At 41.9% G+C, this 25992-nt stretch overlaps 1 protein-coding gene and 1 long non-coding RNA gene across 4 annotated transcripts in view; both read left to right on the forward strand.

Annotated features, from left to right (window-relative positions):
• The first annotated feature begins 1145 nt into the window (after positions 1-1145).
• Positions 1146-16692, forward strand: LOC309974515. Its single transcript, XR_014326887.1, has 4 exons — positions 1146-2463; positions 2978-3130; positions 4157-4284; positions 16296-16692. It is a non-coding gene; the product is annotated as an uncharacterized lncRNA (long non-coding RNA).
• A 2255-nt stretch (positions 16693-18947) lies between these two features.
• RCBTB1 (RCC1 and BTB domain containing protein 1) overlaps positions 18948-25992 on the forward strand; it is a 51819-nt gene continuing 44774 nt past the window's right edge. Inside the window, exon 1 of one of the 3 annotated variants that reach the window (XM_082859611.1) lies at positions 18948-19029. The gene's annotated coding sequence lies outside the window, so the exon portion shown is untranslated. Of the gene's footprint in view, positions 19030-19417; positions 19665-25992 lie in introns of those variants that run through there. The other 2 variants (XM_082859614.1, XM_082859613.1) reach the window with 2 other exon arrangements.

Raw genomic sequence — 25992 nt, forward strand, 5'->3', positions numbered from 1 at the left:
GAAATATTCCCCCAAAGCCTCCCAGTCAATTTTATCTGATATCTCATTGTCCGAGAGAATGAAATGACTTGGTTTGACCAGGCAGGGTTCACCTCTGAGCGTACTGTCTCTGTCTCTCGATAGCTGAATACAATTGCACTATTCTTAGTGAGAAGAAAGTGGGAATAGTGTTGGGTGGGCAACAGTGTCGACTGCATTTCCCCAGCATTCCATGGTAGAGGGTTGTCTTCTTACATACATGCTTTCTTCCAAGATCTCTTTAACATGAGCTAACAGTGTATGTGTGTGTGCCCACGCGTGTGTGTGCCAGTAGGCACGTCCCAGGTGCTCACACTTGGTTGCTTGTGTAGCCTGGTCATCGAGTCCAAAGATAAGAAATCAGTGGAAATGCTGCAGTAATTCTTGCTTGCTATCTTGCAAATGAGAGACAGGGCAGGATAGCGAGGCTGGGTTAGTGAGGCACCATCATGGATTAAGGAAGAAGGCAGGTTGAAGAACGAGGAGATCTGGATTCTAGCCCCAGATCTGCTACTTTCTATCTGTGTTACCTTGGGTAAGTTATTTAATCTTTCTGAACCTCAGTTTTCTCATCTGTAAAGCAAGAAGGTTGGACTAGGTCATCTCTAAATTTTGTTCAGCTCTAATATTCTATAGTTACAGTGCAGTTTTTACTGAGCAGCTATGAGCAGTGCTCTGTACAGTCTATCACATTATTTTATTTTTACATTATCTTTTTAAAAACCTTTCAAAATGCATCTGCATGCCATATGAATGGAAGAAGTCAACATTATTCATGTATATGGAGACTAGGACATCATGTAACAGAATTAGATATAGAATATAGTATTGCAGACTCTTTTTAAATGTCTTTATTTTGCATTACAAATTGTACTTTGAGTTATTATCACTTTAACTGGCTTGTGTTTTACAGTTACAGCACAGCTCATCTTCCAGAACTTTTCACTGCTTCTAGTTTCCATTTTATTGGAAACACCGTCTCTTTATAACTGAGTAGAGAACATGGCAGAGTCGGGGGAAAGCTTTGCGCCTGTCTCCTTTTACTCTCTCTCTCTCTCTCTCACTCTGAACATAAATAGTATCTTGACAGCTGATCTTTGTCGTTTCAAAAAAACACATGAAAAGGAAACAGCAGTGGGTGATCTGCTTTCTGAAACAGTGTAAGAAAGATCTGAAGAGTGTTAGCTTTGCACTGAAGCTCCTTCAGCTTCTGCTTCTACAATATTTGCAGGAAGTTTCCTGACACTAAGGGGGAAAAGAAACAGTGGCCAGAGACTGTCTCCTGAAAATATGCAGGAAGGATAATATGGAGGCCAAGACGGACGTGTGTGATGAGCTCCAGCCGTGCCTCAAAACAGGAACTGATGACAGGGAGGTTTTGCTATTTATCTTCCAGGGTTGTTTTAATATGCAAAGTAGGTCCTCAGCGGCAGCTGCTATTCCGTCAGCCACATTTCCTGAACTGGATAGTGTATTTTTAGTTGACAGGAAAAAAAAAACACTTGGTTAGCAAGGAGCTCGGATGGTCACGTCTCAGAAACTCAGATCAGCACTTGAGACTTTACTACATTTCCCAGATGAGTTACTGTCACTCTGGGCAGCAAGCAACAGAGTGTTTACTTCAATTCTCTTCCTTTTATTAAAAATCATTATATAAGGTGTGATGAATATATTTTTCTGTATGAGCGTCAAACAACATAAAAGTCTACAAGGTGAAATTCCTAAGCTCACCGTCCAAATCACTACTCCCCTCCTTAGAGATGATCCACAGTTTGATGTACATTTTTACAGTGATATTTCTATAATATACTCACATATTTTGGAGCAGACAGATACTTTATTATTTTTTTGTTTGATTAGGTCTTTTTTTAATGTAATTGTGATATCTGTAACATTTCATTTAACAATGTTGCAGTGATTTCTCCATGTTAGTACATATAAGTCTACCTTGGTTATCTTTTGTTACTATTTTTAAAAATAATTTATTAAATATTGAGAAGGCCATAAGAAGTATAATACTAAAACAGGTGAAATTATGTGACCCTAGAGATTTTCAGAATCTGCAGGAGACCTTTCTAGAACAGGGAGTGCTGCAGCTTCCCCAGGCCAATCTTATGTGGCTGCACAGGTATCGATAAGATGGGAGATCAGTGGCTGCTCTGGAGGGAAGGCAGAGCATTCCCCAAAGAATGGGTGTTTACACAACATAGGATTGTTCAGATACTTTTGGCCCCTAGCAAACATTGCCTAAGTGGTGTTCTTGAGGTTGGTACATACCTATGCTTGGGAAAGATGTGGAGGCTGGAGGAGGTGAGGAGATGGGGAGAAATCTGGAGTGTAGAGAAGCTTGGATTTCCGTTGACACACTTTTTTTTTTCTCCTAGAGAGATACTGACACACAGTCACTGGATTAAATTGACGTTCCCATCTCAATTAACTCATTAGGTAGGAATAACAAATTTACATACCATTGCGTGGGCTTATTCTCATGAACCCTCCATCCAAAAAAGTAAAAAAAGAAAAGAAAAAGGGAAGATGTGGGGTTTTTTAAACCCTCAAACACTGAAAACTTTTCTTCCCTTTAACTGCTTTCCCCAGTCACATCAGGTGAGTTATACGTGAAATTGATATTTCAGAGTTTGCCGTGGTAGAAAAAGAAAGAAGTAGGAATAAGACTTTAAGAAAGGAAAGAGGGACATGTAAAAACTATATCAGGATATGAATACCAATGCCCCACCCCTAATCATTTGAAATAAGTGTTAGAGGCAGCAGCAATACCGGATTTCCATTTAGTCACCCGCTAGATCTGTTGCCTTTTAAACAACTTTAGATACCATTTTTATTTTGATAAATGCAGGGAGAGGGCAGGAAAATGTCTGCCTGGCGTGTTACAACATATTAAGCTAAAACTCTAGGAAATGGTGACTCCTGTATAAATTCTGATTCTCCTTCTTCCTAGGGGTGTTTTATCCATACCTGAAGACTCCTTGGAGATCCCTATTGTAAGATTGGGAACTCTGCCTTCTAATCTGGCTCATTGATTCACTTCTGAGTGGACTGAGACAAATCCTACCAATTGTTGAATTTGTTTCCGTGTTTGTGAAGCACTGAAGTAAGTAATCCTCTTGTGGAAGTGCCTGGGCCACCTTTTAAAAGTTGGTCACCCCTGTAGCGGGATCGGAAATATTGCAGTTATTTTTGGAGTTGGATGAAGAAATGTATCTTGAAATTAAAAAGTAGTTAAACCTATAGCATTTACCGTAGCTGGGTTTGAATTTCGTATCAAAGACAGTGTCAAATCTAGGTTGGTTAATAAATAAACTAGAAGCAAACACAATAAATGGGAATAAAACATTTAACAGATGTTAAGTTTGGCTCACGCCACACGGTGGCAGGCTTACTCTGTGTTGTGCTTCCTTTTCAAGCAGCAAATCTAAATGCTTGCATTTAACTATATTAAATCTTTTTAGAAAGTTATCTTTTAGAAAGTTAACTTTTAGAAAGTATGACATAAGTTATTAATTTGTCAAGATTATATTTTCTTATAAAGTGTACTTTACATTGTATGATACCTGAGCAGCAGTGATTTGAGCCTTCAACAGGACTTTCTACCTCTAGATCTCAATTACTTCATCACTAAAATGATGGGCTTGGGTTACTTACAGTTCTAAAATTGTCATACCTCTCCTATAACTAAAAAAAGCCTAAACATTCTTCTTCAGTAACAAGAATTTCAGTCATATTGCAGTTAACTTGATAAGGAATATAGTTTTTTAGTTAGATTGCCTAGATTTGAATTTGAGTTCTGTCATTTATTAACCGTGAGGTAAGGAACTTCACAAATTCCAGTTTCCTTACCTGTAAAGTGCTATAAATTATACTACACATCCAACGGGGTTGTTAGGATTAAATGCGGAAAAATGTATGTGTGGCAGAGACTCGCAAACTGTTCACCAAATCATTTCTTTTTTTTCCTGGATAATCAGCTAAACCACATTTCACATCGTCACCTGCAGTTAATTGTGGTCATAAGACTGAATTCTGGCCAATGGAATGTAAGAGAAAGAAATTCATGTCACTCCTAGGCTCAGCTCTCAAAAATCTCCCATTGTGATCTTTGTTCTTTGAACTTCTGCAGTTTCCCCGGAAGCTACTTGTTAAAGATGTCAGGACAACGATCTTCAGGAAATGGAAGGAAACTTGGTCCCGAAGCATGGTGTGGAGGAGAGCTTTATGCCTGTTAGAAACACTCGTTTTGGACTTTACGTAAGTGAGAAATAAACTTCGATTTTGTTAAGCCACTGAGATTCTGGGATTTATCTGTTATGGCAGCTAGCACTAACTAAAATAGCATGTAAAGCACTTAGCACAGTACATGTTTAATAAATATTAGATGTTATCAATATCATGACTCTTAATAATACAGACCAAGAGCCTAAAACTCTGAACTTAAAACACAAGCAATAGTATGGAAATCTCTTCTGCAGTATACAAGACTTGGGCCCCCTGCTTTTTTAAAAAAAAAACTAGAGAAATAAAGTTGCGTGTAGAAGTAGGAAAAATCTGAACAGTTCACGTATGTAACTTGTAGAAAGTCAGTATTTTGTATTTATATTTGCTACATACACTTTGGGGAAAAAATTAACAATATAAAAGAAGAAAAATTGAATTAAAAATTTAAGTTGGTGCTATCTTTAAAATAATATATTTTAAAAATTGAAGTATAGTTGATGTACTATATCATGTAAGTTTTAGGTGTCCACCATAGTGATTCACAATTTTTAAAGGCTGTATTCCATTTATAGCTATTATAAAATATTGGCTGTATTCCCTGTGTTGTACTACATATCCCTGTAGGTTATGTATTATATACACAGTATATTTTATACATAGTTTGTACCTCTTAATCCCTTATCCCTATTTTGCCCCACCCCCTTTCCCTCTCCCCACTGGTAACTACTAGTTTGTTCTTTATATCTGTGTAAAATAATATTTTAAATTGTTTCTTCCTTCTGATGACTTCAGTGTTATGATTCATTCAATGATTTCTCTTAGTACTTCACACAACGCTTATCTTTCTTTCTTGAAAATGTCTTTTATTGGCTCCAACACTTTCCGATATTTTAACACTTTTGCTCATGCCTATTCCCAGTTCTCTTAAAGCCCAGATCAAATTTCGCATATTCAAAGACTTCCAAGACATCCTGGTTGGAAAGGATCCTACTTACACTGAACTGTAACATTTATACAATCCAAGGCTCTTAACCATTTGCTCTCTTCTATAGTAGGGTTTATTTTCAGGTGGGTTTATAGAGCTTGCTTCTCCTTAACAGACTGTAAACTACCTGATGAGAGAGACTGTGTTTTTTGTTTTGTTTTGTTTTGTTTTGTTCTAACATCTTTATTGGAGTATAATTGCTTTACAATGGTGTGTTAGTTTCTGCTTTATAACAAAGTGAATCAGCTATACATATACATATATCTCCATATCGCCTTCCTCTTGCGTCTCCCTCCCACCCTCCCTATCCCACCCCTCTAGGTGGTCACAAAGCACGAAGCTGATCTCCCTATGCTATGCGGCTGCTTCCCTCTAGCTATCTATTTTACATTTGGTAGTGTATATAAGTCCATGCCTCTCTCTCACTTCGTCCCAGCTTACCCTTCCCCCTCCCCATGTCCTCAAGTCCATTCTCTACATCTGAGTCTTTATTCCAGTCCTGCCCCTAGGTTCTTCAGAACCATATTTTTTTAAAATTCCATATATATGTGTTAGCATACGGTATTTGTTTTTCTCTTTCTGACTTACTTCACTCTGTATGACAGACTCTAGGTCCATCCACTTCACTACAAATAAGTCAATTTCGTTTCTTTTTATGGCTGAGTAATATTCCATTGTATACATGTGCCACATCTTCTTTATCCATTCATCTATCGATGGACACTTATGTTGCTTCCATGTCCTGGCTATTGTAAATAGAGCTGCAATGAACATTGTGGTACATGACTCTTTCTGAATTATGGTTTTCTCAGGGTATATGCCCAGTAGTGGGATTGCTGGGTCATATGGTAGTTCTAGTTTTAGATTTTTAAGGAACCTCCATACTGTTCTCCATAGTGGCTGTATCAATTTACATTCCCACCAACAGTGCAAGAGGGTTCCCTTTTTTCCAACCCTCTCCAACGTTTATTGTTTGTAGATTTTTTGATGATGGCCATTCTGACTGGTGTGAGGTAGTTTTTTTTTGTTTGTTTGTTTTTTTGTTTGTTTGTTTTTGTGAGGTAGTTTTGATTTGCATTTCTCTAATGATTAGTGATGTTGAGCATCCTTTCATGTGTTTGTTGGCAATCTGTATATCTTCTTTGGAGAAATGTCTATTTAGGTCTTCTGCCCATTTTTGGATTGGGTTGTTTGTTTTTTTGATATTGAGTTGCATGAGCTGCTTGTAAATTTTGGAGATCAATCCTTTGTCAGTTGCTTCATTTGCAAATATTTTCTCCCATTCTGAGGGTTGTCTTTTCATCTTGTTTATGGTTTCCTTTGCTGTGCAAAAGCTTTTAAGTTTCATTAGGTCCCATTTGTTTATTTTTGGTTTTATTTCCATTTCTTTAGGAGGTGGGTCAAAAAGGATCTTGCTGTGATTAATGTCAAAGAGTGTTCTGCCTATGTTTTCCTCTAAGAGTTTTATAGTGTCTGGACTTACATTTAGGTCTTTAATCCATTTTGAGTTTATTTTTGTGTACGGTGTTAGGGAGTGTTCTAATTTCATTCTTTTCCATGTAGCTGTCCAGTTTTCCCAGCACCACTTATTGGAGAGGCTGCCTTTCTCCATTGTATATTCTTGCCTCCTTTATCAAAAATAAGGTGACCATGTGTGCATGGGTTTATCTCTTGGCTTTCTATCCTGTTCCATTGATCTATATTTCTGTTTTTGTGCCAGTACCATACTCTCTTGATTACTGTAGCTTCATAGTATGGTCTGAAATCCGGGAGCCTGATTCCTCCAGCTCCATTTTTCTTTCTCAAGATTGCTTTGGCTATTCAGGGTCTTTTGTGTTTCCATACAAACTGTGAAATTTTTTGTTCTAGGTCTGTGAAAAATGCCATTGGTAGTTTGATAGGGATTGCATTGAATCTGTAGATCGCTTTGGGTAGTTAGTCATTTTCACAACATTAATTCTCCCAATCCAAGAACATGGTATATCTCTCTATCTGTTGGTATCATCTTTAATTTCTTTCATCAGTGTCTTATCGTTTTCTGCATACAGGTCTTTTGTCTCCTTAGGTAGATTTATTCCTAGGTATTGTATTCTTTTTGTTGCAGTGGTAAATGGGAGTGTTTCCTTAATTTCTCTTTCATATTTTTCATCATTAGTGTATAGGAATGCAAGCAATATCTGTGCATTAATTTTGTATCCTGCTAACTTTACCAAATTCATTGATTAGCTCTAGTAGTTTTCTGGTGGCATCTTTAGGATTCTCTACGTATAGTATCATGTCATCTGCAAACAGTGACAGCTTTACTTCTTCTTTTCCGATTTAGATTCCTTTTATTTCTTTTCCTTCTCTGAGTGCTGTGGCTAAAACTTCTAAAACTATGTTGAATAATAGTGGTGAGAGTGAACAACCTTGTCTTGTTCCTGATCTTAGTGGAAATGATTTCATTTTTTCACCGTTGAGGACAATGTTGGCTGTGGGTTTGTCATATATGGCCTTTATTATGTTGATGTAAGTTCCCTCTATGCCTACTTTCTGGAGGGTTTTTTTTTTATCATAAATGGGTGTTGAATTTTGTCAAAAGATTTTTCTGCATCTATTGAGATGATCATATGGTTTTTCTCCTTCAATTTTTTAATATGGTGTATCACATTGATTGATGTGCGTATATTGAAGAATCCTTGCATTCCTGGGATAAACCCCACTTGATCATGGCGTATGATCCTTTTAATGTGCTGTTGGGTTCTGTTTGCTAGTATTTTATTGAGGATTTTTGCATCTATGTTCATCAGTGATATTGGCCTATAGTTTTCTTTTTTTGTGACATCTTTGTCTGGTTTTCGTATCAGTGTGATGGTGGCCTCGTAGAATAAGTTTGGGAGTTTTCCTCCCTCCACTATATTTTAGAAGAGTTTGAGAAGGATAGGTGTTAGCTCTTCTTTAAATGTTTGATAGAATTCTCCTGTGAAGCCATCTGGTCCTGGGTGTTGTTTGTTGGAAGATTTTTAATCACAGTCTCAATTTCAGTGCTTGTGATTGGTCTGTTCATATTTTCTGTTTTGTCCTGGTTCAGTCTTGGAAGGTTGTGCATTTCTAAGAATTTGTCCGTTTCTTCCAAGTTGTCCATTTTATTGGCATATAGTTGCTTGTAGTAATCTCCCATGATCCTTTATGTTTCTGCAGTGTCAGTTGTTACTTCTCCTTTTTCATTTCTAATTCTTCCTGGATTCATCCCTTGCTTATTTTGTAGTGTCCTTCTTTGTCTCTTGTAATAGTCTTTATTTTAAAGTCTATTTTGTCTGATATGAGAATTGCTACTCCAGCTTTCTTTTGATTTCCATTTGCATGGAATATCTTTTTCCATCCCCTCACTTTTAGTCTGTATGTGTCCCTAGGTCTGAAGTGGGTTTCTAGTAGACAGCATATATAAGGGTCTTGTTTTTGTATCCATTCAGCCAGTCTATGTCTTTTGGTGGGAGCATTTAATCCATTTACATTTAAGGTAATTATTGATATGTATGTACCTATTACCATTTTCTTAATTGTTTTGGGTTTGTTATTGTAGGTCTTTTCCTTCTCTTGTGTTTCCTGCCTAAAGAAGTTCCTTTAGCATTTGTTGTAAAGCTGGTTTAGTGGTGCTGAATTCTCTTAGTTCTGCTTGTCTGTAAATGTTTTAATTTCTCCGTCGAATCTGAATGAGGTCCTTGCTGGGTAGAGTAATCTTGGTTGTAGGTTTTTCCCTTTCATCACTTTAAATATGTCCTACCACTCCCTCTGGCTTGCAGAGTTTCTGCTGAAAGATTAGCTGTTAACCTTATGGGGATTCCCTTGCATGCTATTTGTTGTTTTTCCCTTGCTGCTTTTAATATTTTTTCTTTGTATTTAATTTTTGATAGTTTTAGTAATATGTGTCTTGATGTGTTTCTCCTTGGATTTATCCTGTATGGGACTCTCTGTGCTTCCTGGACTTGATTAACTATTTCGTTTCCCATATTAGGGAAGTTTTCAACTATAATCTCTTCAAATATTTTCTCAGTCCCTTTCTTTTTCTCTTCTTCTTCTCGGATCCCTATGATTCAAATGTTGGTGCCTTTAATGTTGTTCCAGAGGTCTCTGAGACTGTCCTCAATTCTTTTCAATTTTTTTTCTTTGTTCTGCTCTGCAGTAGTTATTTCTACTATTTTATCTTCCAGGTCACTTATCTGTTCTTCTGCCTCAGTTATTCTGCTATTGATTCCTTCTAGAGAATTTTTAATTTCATTTACTGTGTTGTTCATCATTGTTTGTTTGCTCTTTAGTTCTTCTAGGTCCTTGTTAAACATTTCTTGTATTTTCTCCATTCTATTTCCAAGATTTTGGATATCTTTACTATCATTACTCTGAATTCTTTCTCAGGTAGAGTGCCTATTTCCTCTTCATTTGTTTGGACTGGTGGGTTTTTACCTTGCTCCTTCATCTGCTGTGTGTTTCTCTGTCTTCTCATTTTGCTTAACTTACTGTGTTTGGGGTCTCCTCACAGGCTGCATTTCATAGTTGCCATTGTTTTTGGTGTCTGCCCCCAGTGGCTAAGGTGGTTCATGGGCTGGGTAGGCTACCTGGTAGAGGGGACTAGAGCCTGTGTTCTGGTGGATGAGGCTGGATCTTGTCTTTCTGGTGGGCAGGTCCACGTCTGGTGGTGTGTTTTGGGGTGTCTGTGACGTTATTATGATTTTAGGCAGTCTCTCTGCTAATGGGTGGGGTTGTGTTCCTGTCTTGCTAGTTGTTTGGCATAGGGTGTCCAGCACTGTAGCTTGCTGGTCATTGCGTGGAGCTGGGTCTTAGCATTGAGATGGAGATCTCTGGGAGAGCTTTTGCTGTTTGATATTACGTGGAGCCAGGAGGTCTCTAGTGGACCAGTGTCCTGAACTCGGCTCTCCCACCTCAGAGGCACAGGTCTGACACCCGGCCAGAGCACCAAGAGCCTATCAGCCACATGCCTCAGAAGAAAAGGGAGAAAAAAAGAAATAAAGACAGAAAAAAATAAAATAAAGTTATTAAAACAAGAAATAAAAAATAATTATTAAAAATAAAAAAATTAAAAAGTAAGAAAAAAAGAAAAAAAGAAAGAAAGAAGAGAGCAACCAAACCAAAAAACAAATCCACCAATGATACCAAGTGCTAAAAACAGTAATAAAGAAAAAAAAAAGGACAGACAGAACTCTAGGACAAATGGTAAAAGCAAAGCTATACAGAGAAAATCACACAAAGAAGTATACACATACGCACTCACAAAAAGAGAAAAAGGAAATATATATATATATATATAAAGAAGGAAGAGAGCAACCAAATCAATAAACAAATCTACCAGTGATAATAAACTCTAAATACTAAACTAAGATAAACATAAAACCAGAAACAAATTAGATGCAGAAAGCAAACCCCAAGCCTACAGTTGCTCCCAAAGTCCACCACCTCAATTTGGGATGATTTGTTGTATGTTCAGGTATTCCACAGATGCAGGGTACATCAAGTTGATCGTGGAGATTTAATCTGCTTCTCCTGAGGCTTCTGGGAGAGATCTCCCTTTCTCTTCTTTGTTCGCACAGCTCCTGGGGTTCAGCTTTGCATTTGGCCCCGAGGCTGCATGTAGGTCGCCTGAGGGCATCTGTTCCTGCTTTTACAGGACGGGGTTAAAGGAGCAGCTGATTAGGGGGCTCTGGCTCACTCAGGCCGTGGGGAGGGAGGGGTATGGATGAGGGGCGAACCTGCAGTGGCAGAGGCCAGAGTGACATTGCACCAGCCTGAGGTGCGCCATGTGTTCTCCCAGGGAAGTTGTCCCTGGATCACGGGACCCTAGCCGTCGTGGGCTGCACAGGCTCCCGGGAGGGGAGGTGTGGATGGTGACCTGTGCTCGCACATAGGCTTCTTGGCGGCTGCAGCAGCAGCGTTAGCGTTTCATGCCCGTCTCTGGGGTCTGAGCTGTTAGCCGCAGCTTGCGCCAGTCTCTGGAGCTCGTTTACACGGTACTCTGAATCTCCTCTTCTCGTGCACCCCGAAACAATAGTTTCTTATCTCTTAGGCAGCTCCAGACTTTTTCCTGGACTCCCTCCCAGCTAGCTGTGGCGCACTAGCCCCCTTCAGGCTGTGTTCATGCCACCAACCCCAGTCCTCTCCCTGGGATCTGACCTCCGAAGCCTGAGCCTCAGCCCCCATCCCCTGCCCAGCCCGGCGGGTGAGCAGACAAGCCTCTTGGGCTGGTGAGTGCCAGTCGGCCCTGATCCTCTGTGCGGGAATCTCTCCACTTTGCCCCCTGCACCCCTGCTGTGGCTGTGCTCTCCTCTGTGGCTCCGAAGCTTTCCCCCTCAGCTACCCACAGTCTCCGCCCGCAAAGGGGCTTCCTAGTGTGTGGAAACCTTTCCTCCTTCACAGCTCCCTCCCATTGGTGCAGGTCCCGTCCCTATTCTTTTGTCTCTGTTTTTTCTTTTTTCTTTTGCCCTACCCAGGTACGTGGGGAGTTTCTTGCCTTTTGGGAAGTCTGAGGTCTTCTGTTCAGTAGGTGTTGTGTAGGAGCTGTTCCACATGTAGATGTATTTCTGATGTATTTGTGGGGAGGAAGGTGATCTCCACGTCTTACTCCTCTGCTGTCTTGAAGGTCTCCTCGAGATCTTCTGTGGTATTGCCCACAGAAAAGAGTAGAGTTTTGTGCAAATAGTTATTGATACTAGACTCACTGGTATAAAAGCCCCAAGTATATGAGAGTCCCCCTAACATTTTAGTATCTATCTTCCATGGAGTTTTATAAGAATGAAGAGCAACAGCTGAACAATACTTTATAATTGGGGAACAATAGTGGCAGAGATGGTATTTTATAGTCAATGGTTTCGGTTAGAGGAGGTTTACAAAGAATACATTGGTGCCTGATTTTCCATTTTGAAATGAGGATTATTTTATATGTACTACTGGTTAAACTTATTTTGCTTTTTTTAGTCCATCCTAACTATTCATTTTTTCCTTCTTTTTTGCATATTTGCTTAAGATGTTTTCCTTAAAAATATTAAAAGTAATAGATAAATTTTTTAACACTGTATATGCAACATCATAAGGACCTTAGAATGTTAAACTCTGAATCTTGCCTTTCGTCTTCAATGTGATTGCTGTGTAATATCCTAGTTTCACCCTGTGTTTACCCTCTAAAAATTAGTAATTTTTTATAGTCAGTGTTTACTTAGATTTACCAATGTATCTACTGATTTCTTTGCTCATTATTGATTCTTGCATTCTAATCCTTCCTCCTTGGTTTATTTTTCTTCTTTCTGCAAGGGTCTGTGAGTGGGAAATTCTCTTAGTCTTGGTTTGAAAATGTCTTTATTTTATCCTCACCTTTGAATGCTAGCTTAACTGGATAGAAAGTTCTAGATTAACAGATATTTTCCCCCATCATTTTGAAGATATTATTTCATTATCTTTGGCATCTATTGTTTGTAATAAGAAGCCAGCTTTGTATGTGTATTGTTTCTTTGTAGGTGAATGTGACTTTTAGGCCCATCCTTAACATTTGTAGAACCCAGTGCGAAATTACAAACGGAGGCCCACATATCATATGTCTAAAAATTTATGAGTTAAAAATCAAGCCAACAACTTGAATAAAATATATTCTATTGTGTCTTGACAAATACAGCTTTTTAATAACCTGGATGGCCAAGCCTTGAATTTAGTATTCTTGGAATCTTTGGGGTTCCATATTGGAACTTGGCACAGGGAGGGAGTACCATCCTGGTCCCTGTCCCAGAGTTCACCTCCCATCTTTTCCAATCCTGGCTTCATCTCACACTGCAAGGAGCTTTACACATATGCTTGGGGACACCCAACTTCCAAGCCCTACAACAGTCCCTCCCTGACCACCCCATGGCCCTAAGGGTGTGCAGTCTGTCTTAGGGGGGATGGATATAGGGAAGAGGTCCATGCAGATCCTAGAAGTGGACTGGGAATTCCAGGGTCTTGGGCACCTGGAACATGGTTTGGAGGGAAGGGGCAAACTTTGGGTGGGCATGTTTCTTGATGTTGCAGTGACCTCCTTAATGGTTTCTTCCCATCCCGTCTTTTTCCTCACTATCAGAGAGAATTTTTTAAAAGTGCAAATCACAGCATTTTACACTCTTGCTTAAAAACCCTTTAAAGGCCTCCCATTGCATTTGAAAAAAAATCCTTTAGAAGGACTACAGATCTCTGGGTGGTACTTCAACAGGCTAAGCTCTTTGGGAAGAGCCTTTATCCAAGATGTTTCTCTTCCTAAGACACGCTCTCCTACCTGCTCTTCCCATGACTTCTATCGTATAATTTTTGGCTTAAATGTCACGTCCTCTCCAAGTACACCTTCCCTGTGTTTGCTATTACTGCATCTTGCTCATCTCCTTCAGAGTATAAGTCATGAATTTATTTTACTTGTTTAGTGTCTTCTTCTTCAAACAGCAATCTACCCTAAAGAGACTGTCAAAGATAAGATTTCCTGGGAAGTCGACTCTGAGATGATTAGCACATAGAAAGTTTATTAGGAGGGACTCTAATTAACACCTATTGAACAAAAGAAAGTAAGACTGAGCAGCAATCATTCAGGGGAGGCTGGCTTCCCAGAAGGGGGCTGACTTTCAGCAAACCAGTTCTCTTCAGCTGAAGCGATTCCTAAGAGGGCTGCAGCTGTGTTCTGGGCAGGGTGGTATCACATGCAGGACGGTCGATGCCTTGCGCCACTCAGATCCACTTCCTTCACACGAATCTAAGGAGCAATTCCTTCAGGACACTGGGGTGCCATTTTTCCTTGGGAAACTTACAAAGAGGAAGGTTAGTAAGATGAACTACAACCTGCTGCTGCAGTTGGTCTTGAGGCTGCAACCAGTAACCATCCTCTCCCTCCTCACTGTCAGTTAGCACCTCTGAAGGTTTAGGTGATTTACCCAGTGGAGTGACTCAGACTCTCTAAACCCATGGGTTCCAGTTACTGTTTACCATGCCCTTCTCAGGCTGCACCTGCCGCTCTTGTCCATTTGTCATCAAAATTGCACAAGGCAGTACTAAAAGATGTCTAAGTTGATTATCTGGGTGCCCCAAACACATGCTTCCCTGCCTCCACTGTGTAACAGTAGCCCTACTGCCTCTTGATGGTAAGAGTCAATTACGCCCACCAGGATCTTACTCTTGCCTGCTGGTCCTTGAAACGAGAGGCCCAAAGTGCCTGGGTGGTGGTGTAGCCTAAAGTTCAATGGATATTCCTGCTGTGTTCCCTGGTAGAAATGTTCCCCCTCTGAGAACCAAGACCTTTAAACCTGTGGTTACAGTTGTGAGGATGAAAAAGCAGAAATTCCCCAAGTGGGTCACTGGAATTGATGGTAAACAGGGACACTCCTGCTTCCACACTTGGATCTCATTCCCAGGTATTCTGGGGATACAGCACCATATAATGGTGATTGATTTAGAGCATTACTGCATCCTTGAGGGTAGCACTTTATCCTCATAGGGTATCATCCCCAAGATGACGATTCAGCCAAGCTTTCAACAGGCTGCTCTATTGCTTATTAGGCCAGTAGCTTCTGGGTGTTTTGCCAAGTGATAGGTCCAGTGGATTCCACAGCCATGTGCCCACTGCTACCTCTCCTTTGTTATAAAGTGGATTCCTTGGTTGAATTCCATATTTAAGAAGCTCTTTCATCTGACAAAGGGCAAGGAAGCAATTCTAAACGGAGTGTATTGGATCACTTTTACACATAAAGGTGATCTTATGTGGGAGTGATATTGATACTATGAGAGGAGCAGTCTCATGTCTGGTCCAGGGAGCAAAGTAGGTTTATCTTTTTATTGTTTATTTATTTTTTTAACATCTTTATAGAAGTATAATTGCGTTACAATGGTGTGTTAGTTTCTGCTTTATAAAAAAGTGAATCAGCTATACATATATCCCCATATCTCCTCCCTCTTGCGTCTCCCTCCCACCCTCCCTATCCCACCCCAGGTTTATCTTTTTATACCACCTGTTCAGCATAGCTTCTGCCTCAGTGCAGGTGAAGATATGAATCAGCAGAGTAGTTTACTTTAGCCAGGGCTAAGATGCTTGTTTGTTTATTTAATGTGGTTTCTTGGTGAGCAAAGGGAATTCATCTGGTTCTTGGGGTGAGGGAAAAAAGGAATTAGAATTAAAATTCTTTTCCTAGTCTCCATTATCACTTCTCTCAAGCTTCCCCCTGCCCTGCCCTGTTTTATGCCATGTTTATTTATCCCAACTATAAGAGCAGAAATTATCCCCAAAGTAGTTTGATCAATAAGGATTGAGGTTGTAAAACTTATTGTGACTGATCATGTTTACCTGTTTGGTTAAGCTAATTGAAAATCATGGTGGAATCTCCCTCTAGATAGATTCTATATTTTATTACATTTGCAAAACCCTAAAAGTTATGTCATTCTCAATTCTCAGAAATAATGATGTTTTTGAGAATGTCAGACAGATTTCCTGACTATGAATTACATACACAGGTAAACAATCTTATATAGTGACCTAAATATTCCCTATTTAGCCATTGTAAGAGTTGGTGGTCCCCTGGCTTATCTCTCTCAATCTTGACCAGCCATGAGAAGAGGGAGGGGCAGAGAAGAAAAGGTGGAGATAATCTGAGTGCTCCCAGCTGTTTTCATTCTCTTAGGAGAAATAACATTCAAGTCTTTGAGGAAGTAACTGAAATCCCTTTTATTTTTGCTTGCTGACTGTCAAGAACTTTCTAGTGACGCACGAAAAACAAGTGTCCGCCTAGGGGGACCTTCAGAAGATTTTCTTGGCAAAGAAAATTGTGTAAGAGGTGCACTCAATCAAGTCCAGCTGAAGGAAGTGGGGCTGGATTGGCTGACCCACACCTGCCCCAAATGACACCTACAGGAGAAGAGCACAGTGGAAGAAAAGGGAGCAAACAAAAGATGATGTTCTAATTTTCCATTTACTGAGAGATTAGCTTTTGAAATGAACTTCTGAAGCCTCTAAGAGTGATTAGAATTGTTCTATGTCCCACCCACCTTAACCCTTTTGTTAACTGTGTTTCCCTAGGTTCTTGACAGATGCTTTTTACCAGCATGGTCCTGTATTAGCGTGAAAGCCAGGAGGAAGAGTCCTCGTCCTCGCGCGCCTTGGAGATAGAGCCCAGTTTCTTCTTAAAGTACTACTTGTAAATTGACAGCCTTTTGCCCTGTAGAAAAAGGTTAGAGAGCTCTAAAATAATCTTCTTTGGAACAACTAATTTTGCTGTTTTCAGATAACAATTATAGAGAGCTTCTGGAGCTGGAAAAAAAAAAGTAAAAAAAAAAAAAAGAAATCACCCAGCACTAGTGCACAGGTCGATTTTAGGTGAAGAGCCTAGGATTTGTCTAATGGAAAGTTACTCAATCCAATAAATGATACTAATAAATGGCTAATTCTTTCAAGTACATTAACGTTAACCTAATTAGGTTTCCTTTGTTCCAGATGTAAATGAGGTAATCAAGTCCAGCCAGTCAGGTGTTACTTGCTTTTCTTAAATAACACTGTTTCAGGCTTCCCTATCTTTGAACACACTGCTCTCTCTTCTGGAAGAGTCTTCCCTCCCTTTTTCATCTAACTACCACTTGTCCATGAAATTCACCTTCCCAGGAAGTATTTTTCCTAACCCCCTGTATAATTCGTGGTCCCCCATATGTGTTCACTTAAGCATTCTGTATCACACTTTTCACCCTGGACTGGAATAACCAGACTACACCTTCCTTGAGATCAGCAACCATGTCTTATTCAACTTTTCATCCTCCAAGATGCTGCAAATACAGCATCAGGCACACGATAAGCAGTGAGTGCTCAGGAAGTGTTCGATGATGCAAACCCCCATTTTTTCTCAAACATGTTTTATTGAAGTAATTTTGATCAGGTTGATACCTAAAGAAACTGACTTCAGTGTTTTGAGAAAAGTAGGCCTCTTTTAGTAAATTCACTGAACCGCTACCTTGGTCAAGCCACTTCGTTCAGTGGATATTAAGGGTCTATCACGTGGACCTTCACTCTGTGGATGTTGAGGGCCTACCACATGGACCCTCCTCATTCAGTGGCTACTGAGGGCACAGAAATAAGCCCAGGAGTCTTGTTTTAAAGAGTTTATAATCTAGGGAAGAAGATAGGGATAGATAATTTACTTAGAGGAAGTGAACAGTACATTTTTGAGCAATGTGAGATTTATGTATCAGAATATGTACAAGGTCCTGGAAATCAGGGAAGGAGTTACATCTGACACCATCTGAATGAACTTCAGTTGCCGATGCTGTTGAATCAGGAGGAGGATGCAGGGTAGGAAGACAAGAGTAGGTGGTATTTGACCTGGATTTTGAAAGATGAGTAGGAGACTGACGTGTACCTTGGCGTGTTGTTAAAGATAACAAGGGCTCAACAGTGGTTAAAGCAGTAAGAACAGAGTTTATTCAGGAACTATTGCAATAGGGGAAAAGAAACCTCAGTATACAACTGGGCTCAGTTCCCCTATTGCAATAGTTTTTGATTAAAATCTGTTTTTACTGCCTTAACTACTGTCTGGTTCTGGTTTTCTTTATGGGAGGAGAGGGTGCTGACTCAAGGCATTTCAGGTTGAGGCAAAAGAACGAACAAACATAAAGAGGAGTAAAGCAACTGAGGGAAAAAGTAAGTAATCTAAAGAAAATTGAGCAGTCAAGGAAAACAGGAATTCTCTGCAGCCAGAGCCTCCAGTAGTACTGCACAAGCGCTGGAAGATGAGGAAAAGTAGGCTTCTTTTAGCTGAGAAAATGCTGTGTTTTCCTATTTAAATGGGGAAAGTTTAAACAAAATTGCTTGGAAAGTTATGCCAAGAAGTTGGGACTTTATACTGTAGAGCCAGGGAGTTTCCAGAAAGCTGTACAGTACTTTATAAAGATGACTGTGGTCTCAATAGATGTTAGGCTGCATGAAGCACCAGGAAGCATCTCCACTCCCAGCCTCGCTTTACTCATTTATAACAAGAAAAAAAAAATGGGTCTTTTGCTGTCTTAGGTCCCTTCCAATCTTGACAGCCTGCTTCCCCGAGGTACCGCTTCCTTCCTTCCATTACCTGGGCCCTGTGCCTCACTCCCTCCTTCCTTCTGATCTTGGTTCAGTTTCTCTATTCCCGGGCCTTAGGGGCTTTTCGACCGGTAGATAAATGGGGGGATGGTGGGGGCGTTTCTGGAGTAAAACGAGTCTCTCCTCCGAGGCCCTTTGTTCCCTGCAAACACCACCTCAGTAATGCCACGTGGGTAGGGCGCGCTATGGAGCAGGGAGAGGAGTTTCCAATTGCATGTCCGTCCTAGGTCCCTTTGGGGTGGCTGGACGGCCCTCCCCACGGCCAATCAATCATCCAGGGAGGGCGGCAGGAGCCCGCCCCTCGCGCGTCCCTGGTTCCCAGAGAGACAAAAGCCTTTGAGTCTCGGCAGCCACCGAGCGCGACCGCGACTCTCCGCAGAGCCTGGGGGCGGATTCGGACGGCCAATCGGCTTCTTGAGGAGTCCCGTGCCCGCCGGCCCAGGGCCGAGAGACTACAGGATCCCAGCCTGCCCGGCGAGCGGATTTGCCTGGGGCTGGCCGAGCCAGCTGGGAGGCAGTATCACGTGAGGCGGCCCGGACCACGTGACCCGGCAGCCCGGCCCCCGGCCCACTCGGCAGCTCCGCCTTTAAGCCCGCCACTCGCTGGGTCCCGCAACGCTTGCGAGGTCCTCCCGGCGCTCCCGGCTGCTGGGCCTACATGGACGGCGCGCGGCCGCGGCTGGCCTCCCAGGTAGCCGTGGGGAAGGGGGGGGCGCGGGCCCGAGCTCGCGGAGGCCCCTTTCGCCTCTGCCTTCTCCTTGCTCCCCCTTCCCCGCGGGCCTGGCCGGCGCGCCCTGTTACTCCTGCGCCCTCCCTCCCGCCCTCCGGCCCGGGGCCCCCGGCCCCCCCCGGCCCCCCGTCCGCTGGGCGCTGCATCCGGGCGGGTGATGGGGCGGCCGGCTCCGCACCGTTAGCGCCTTTGCTAGCGTTTCTAACGAGGAGGAGGGGGGACAGGGTTGGGAGAAGGTCGGGAAAGTTTTCCCTACTCCCTCTCTTTTTTGAGCTTCAGGGACGCGGTTTTGCTCGTAGCTGAAGTCTGTCTCTGCTCTTGACGCTTTTTGCGTGAGAGGAGACCTCCCCTCCGACTCTCCCGGTCCTCCCTCGGCCCTTAGCATCTCTTCCTCGCCTCCGAATGTCACAAACTATACTCTACGCTGTTTCCCTTTCCCCCACACCACGGAGTCCACCAAGGGGTTTCACTTAATAGGGACTTTTATCCAGGAGTGCGATGAACCGAATGAAAAGACATTTCTTGTCCTGCCTCGGGTAGACTACCTACTCTATTATATTTGAGATGAACATCTAGGCACGCTCTGGTCTGCTCTCGTAAGTAAGCTTTTTGTTTATATTTATTTGTATGTGAGACTCTCCGAAGTCATCTGCTGCAGAACTCTGCACCTGGGGATTACAATTTTATAAAGCAATATTATAACACTTAACCCCCCCCCCCCGATTCATAGTCTTATTTGTCTTTGGCCTTTTCTTTTTGGGGGGAAGATTATAGCCCTTGGAGGCAAATACTATGAGTTGCTGAAGCTGGTGTGCGTTGTGAGCTAGTAACATGAAAATACCAAGGTATATAATGCTGAAAGTAATGGAAAAATGATTTAACCGTGACAACAGTTTATAGTGTGCTTTAGATTTTAGAAAGTATCCATTTGAAGTGGGCGCTGGTGAATTTCACCTTTTTAAGCTGCTTTCAGGGTTGAATATGTAACTGTATATTTAGGTTCTATTAATATAGCAGTTGATCTGTGGAATGGGTATCTTTCAATCCATTGTGAAAATACCAGTCCATTTATTAATACTTCTAGACAGGTCCTTTTTTTCTACCCTCCAGCATTTCTCTTGAAGAGGGGATATTAATCTCTAAAGAGATTTCTTCCACGGTGGCTTTTATGTGTGATCCAAATGATCAAGTTCTGAGAACTTCGGAAATCAAATAGCCATAAAAACCAATGCAATCAAGTTTGTAGCTTTAAAAAAATTCTTTTAAAATTTTTAAAGCGTTGCCTCTGTGTTCCAACAAGAGCTTGGCTACATCTTAATAATCAGCAGTTCAAGCTGAGGAGTCTGAGACAGTGTCCTCCTTTATCTGAAAGTCAGAGTGGGGAAGATGAAACTGAAGGGAAGTCAAAGACCTTTATTTATTTATTTTTTTTGGAGAAAGCATCGCTCTTTATTTTTTAAAATTTTTTTGAATTTATTTAATTTTTAAGACCTTTATTATTATTATTATGCTGTTCCTTCTGTGTGTACTACATTAAAGAGTAAGACAGGCATGGGAAACAAGGTTTGGACCCTCAAGGAATCTAGAATCCAAGCAGAAGCATAAAGAAGAATGTACATTACATGTAATTTATATCATCTAAAGATAACAAGTTAATATTTTGGGGTGTAAGCCCTTTTTTTCAATTAATTATTTTTGTCTGTGTTGGGTCTTTGTTGCTGTGCGCGGGCTTTCTCTAGTTGCGGTGAGCGGGGGCTACTCTTTGTTGCGGTGCGCGGGCTTCTCATTGCGGTGGCTTCTCTTGTTGCAGAGCACGGGCTCTAGAGCCCAGGCTCAGTAGTTGTGGCGTACAGACATAGTTGCTCCGCGGCATGTGGGATCTTCCTGGACCAGGGCTTGAACCTGTGTCCCCTGCATTGGCAGGTGGATTCTTAACCACTGCGCCACCAGGGAAGCCCTGGGGTGTAAGTCCTTTTTATGAGACAGATTTACTGGGTTGCTGTGTTCAGATAGTGAGATTCCAGATTGTAAGAGATACTGTGATATCCAAATCTAGTTCATTCTTGAGCCTAGGAGAGCCAGTTACAAAAGTTTGAGTATTGAAGAATTTATCCAAATCTATTTGCTTCTTGAGTTTAGATAGAGTTTGGATAGCAAGAATTCAAATAGTTGGGGAGACCTCTATGTTTTCTAGTATTAGATATACTTTAAAAAATGATATCATACTCATGCATACATAATATATTGTAAAGTGTGAAATGACTTCAGAAAATGATGAGTCTCATCTGGGGAAGATTATACTCAGACCGTTCCTGAAGGATGGTCTCTATTTATCCCACAACCCCAGAAAAGATTCCATGGCTTTTCTAAGCTTAGCATTCCATGGGGGAAAAAGAATATTTTGCCCAGGTATTCTTTTTCATGCTTAAGAAAAAGTTCTAGTTTGGGAAATAGACAAAGTCTATCCCCTCTCTAGTGCTTCAATCCTGAACTCAAGTGGTATTGTGTAAAACATTCAGTAATACTGTTTACAGCTGTGGTAGAGGTGTTTTCCAAAGATGACTGCCAGCAATTACTCCCATCCCTCCACTACTGCTTCTCCTCCCATCAAGAGATGCCGTCTGTTTCTGCTCCCTCTGAATCTAGGCTGGCCTTGTGACTGACTTTGACCAGTAGAATGTGGTGGAAGGGATGTTTGCCAGTTCTGGACCTAGTCCTTAAGAGGCCTGGCAGCTCCAGCATTTACCCTCTTGGAGGCCAACAGCATGTACAGAGGCTTGGGCTAGCCTAGGTGGAGAAAGAGAGCCCACCTGAGAGAGAGATGCGACCAAGGCCTGTTTCAGCCCTAGTTAGTCAAGTTCCCAGTGCCTGTGACCCCAGCTGAGCCCAATCAAAACACAGAATGAGAGAAATAGCAAATTGCCGCTGTTTTAAGCCACTGAGTTTCAGGAATGCCATATTACTCAGCAAAAGGTAACAAACCCTGGGTATAAATGTGGTTCACATGTAAGTCAGTTCCAAGATGGGATCCCCGAGCACAAAATTGTGGCCAGCATATGCAGTGGCGTGCTTTAAAGATAAATCTCTAAATGAATTAAATCTTTACTTCATATTAACATACGGATGTACTTACTGAATTGATTAAACTGAAGACTGGCTATGTCGACTACTAGGTAACTGGTTAAGTCAAAAGTCATTTTCTTTTGTGTAGTTGGTTATTATTTGTATATATGATTGTTACTATCAGTCTTAACACTTGGTGATAGGAGTATCTGACATATTTTAAAGGAATTGCCAATTGTTGAGATGACAGATGTGTGGTGCTCCTTGCAGTTGGCCATTTGCTCAATTTAGCACCATGCTTGTAGTCGTAAGTCTTGACAGTACAGATGTAAGATCGGCAGTGATCACATGTCTTGAGAGGTGCTTTGCTCTCAAGGGTCAAGGAGAGTGCATCTTATGCAGACTGTCATTTCTAATGGATATGTTGCAGGACTTTAAAAAATAACTGATGGATTTTTCAGGGGCACTTCTTCCTGCCTTTAAATGAAAAAGTTCTCTGAGCAACTTTCCATTCCAATTCTGGTTAGTTCGGTTTAAAAAAAACCCAGAAAACCAAAAAAACCTCTTTTCTTGGAGAAGAAGAGCTCACAGGAGATCAGATGGTTGCTTTTATAGACTTATGGTCTCCAACTCCCCCCGGGCTCTGTCTTAGCATCTTTTTAGGTTTCCCTGGTCAGTGCTCTTTCCCATCCTCCCTGGTGGCTGCTTCAGACTTGAGACCCTTGTTTTTATTGCTTCACCCCATTTTCTGTTGCTACCTCCCCTCTTGTTCTCAACAGTAAGCCTTCCATCTTCCTTCACTGGGAGAATTGGTGACCTCAGGAGAGAATGCCCTCAAATGCAAATCAAAGCCACAATGACCTACCACCTCACACCCACTAGGATGATTATAACGATAAAGACAGACAATAATTAGGTGAGGATATGGAGAAATTGGAGCCCTCATAAATTGCTGGTGGAACTGAAAAATGCAGCCTCTTTTAGCAGAGTCTCAATAGCAGAGAGAATGCTAAAGAAAGAAATTGCCTCCAACCTCTGGTTCCCCAACCTTTAAACTCCCTTTCATCGTATCTGTCCTCCTCTTGTGTTGTGTGGAAGATTCCCCAGCTTTCTATAGCTTATGTGCACCTCTGCTTCAGATCCCATTCCCTAGTCTTTCTCAGAAACCTCATTTAGTTATGTCCTCTCCTCTGTCTTTCTACTGACTCCTTCCCAATAACATTTAAACATTTTCAGGTCTCTAACATGTTTGGAATAAAAAGATCATCCAAAATATGTCCTTCAGCTCCAGCCCATTTTACAGTTACTACCCCCGTTCTCCTTTTTCCCTCATAGTCAAATTTCTTTTTCTTTTTTTAAATAAATTTATTTATTTTTGGCTGCGTTGGGTCCCCACTGCTGTGCGCTGGCCCCCTCCAGTTGCGGCTAGCAGGGGCCATTCCCCGCCACGGTGCATGGGCCTCTCATTGCGGTGGCCTCTTCCGCTGCGGGGCACGGGCCGTAGGCACGTAGGCTCAGTAGTAGTGGCATGCGGGCTCAGTAGTTGTGGCTCGTGGGCTCAGTAGCTGTGGCTCGTGGGTTCTAGAGCGCAGGCTCAGTAGTTGTGGCGCACGGGCTTATTTGCTCCGCGGCATGTGGGATCTTCCCGGACCAGGGCTCAAACCTGTGTCCCCTGCATTGGCAGGCGGACTCCCAACCACTGCACCCCCAGGGAGGCCCCTCTTCACAGTCAAATTTCTTGAACAAGTTCTTTCCATTCACTGTTTCCTCCTCTTCACCTTTCGCACGCTCTCAACTTGCCGCAGCCTGGCCTTGTCCATCCACAGCCTCACTGAAACTCTTCTTAAGGTCAGCAACAAGTTTTGTTAAATCCTGTGGACCGTTCTCTGTCCTTACCTTGTTTGGCCTCTCAGCCGCGTCCGACACTGACACTGCCTCCTCTGTGTGATGCTCACGCCCCTGGGCTTCTGTGTCACTGTTCTCCTGTATCTTCCTATTCTGCCTGTTCCTTCCGTCTCTGTTATGGAGCACCCATTGTCCCTTTGCTGTCAGAGTTCCTTTGAGTTCTGTCCGATATCATCTTCTCTTCTTACTCTACACACTTTTTCCTGAGTGATCTCATGCCAAATTGCCAAATCTCCAATCCAGATCTTTCTTTTTAAAATTATTCTTTTTATTGAAGTATAGTTGATTTACAAATATTGTGTTAGTTTCAGGTGTACAGCAAAGTGGTTATACATATATGTATATATCTATACAGATCGTTCTCGATCTTCAGATTTATAAATATCTATTGGACATACCTACTTTTTTTTTTTTTTGCTGTACGCGGGCCTGTCACTTTTGTGGCCTCTCCTGCTGCGGAGCACAGGCTCCGGACGCGCAGGCTCAGCGGCCATGGCTCACGGGCCCAGCCGCTCCGCGGCACGTGGGATCTTCCCGGACCAGGGCACGAACCTGTGTCCCCTGCATCAGCAGGCGGACTCTCAATCACTGCGCCACTAGGGAAGCCCTGGACATGCCTACTTTGATATCCCACAGGTAGCTAAAGGTAAAATGTCCAGGGTAGAATTCCTCATCTCCTCCTGAAACTAGCTGTGTTCTCTCTACCATAGTAAGTGGCATTACAGATCGCTCACTGCCTAAGCTGAGCATCTGAGTGTAAGCCTTGGCTCTGCCTTTTTCCTTATCCCGCTCCCTCCTCCCATTCAGTCAGGTACAGAATGCTTTTGAGTCTACCTGTTTTCCCCACTTGCGTTTCCCTGGCATAGGCTTCCATTCTTTCTTTCCTGGTTCCTGCAGCCGCCTTAGGCTCTGAGTATGTCTCCCCCATCACCCCCATCTAGTCTGTACATTCTGCCAAAGTATCTTTCACAGACATACATACCTGATCACGCCACTTCCCTGTTTAAGATCCTTCAGTGGTTACATGTTGCTCTTTGGATAGTCATAAGTTTTTTGGCTACAACTGTGCTGAATTTCTTTCAATTCCTCCACCAGACTTTTACCTGGCATATATGTTCACTGTTCCAGGTGCTTGCCTTCTCTTCAGGTACTTGACACTTCCTGATTCGGGTGATTCAGTAGCATCCAAACCTCCCGGTCAGAGCATGGCCACACTGTGGTGAGCATCTGTTTATGTGCCTAGACCCCCCGATCACATGGAAGTTCTGCTGGGGGTGAGAGGGTGATGTTGGCTGTGTGTCATGTTTACCTAGAGGACTTTCAGTAAACATTTACGGAGTGAATATAGTGTGGTTCTGCCTGTCTATTGCTGGAATTTTAGTTTGGCTTTAGGCCATTACAGGGCACAGTTGATACTTTTCATGCAGCAGAGACTAGTAGATGAAATCACTTCAAAGATGTCCCCGTAGGAGAGGTTCATGATACCATAAATAGGTTTGAACTTGGACCCCTCCATTCCAGCCTTAGACTTATTAGGAAAATAAAATCAACTATTATTGTGTTCTATCCATTTCTTTAATTGTTGACCCATCTATTTTTATGTAGTCTATTTTGCAAAGTCTGTATGTTTGGTGCAAAAAAACCCACAAAACCATAGAAGAAAATTATTTGTAATCATGGAGGTTTTTTTTTTTCTGGTTTCCTTTTGAAAAAAAAGTGTTTTGTAAAAGCAACATAGTCAGCTTCACAACCCTGAATGTTATTCTTTTTTGTTGCTAATGCTTTTGCCACTTGGGTTGTTTGCTTTGCTAACCCGAACACTTGGCTTCAGTAGAATTTTTTTGTCACTTACAATGAGCGGTCAGATTCCCGACTTCCTAGAATTGCCTAAAGCTTCCGTGCAATGAAATGAAAGCAGCCTCTTGGATGATGGGGCTTAAGAATTGCTTCCTGAGG

Source organism: Leucopleurus acutus (assembly GCF_964270905.1).
Source record: "Leucopleurus acutus genome assembly, chromosome: 18".
NCBI lineage: Eukaryota > Metazoa > Chordata > Mammalia > Artiodactyla > Delphinidae > Leucopleurus > Leucopleurus acutus.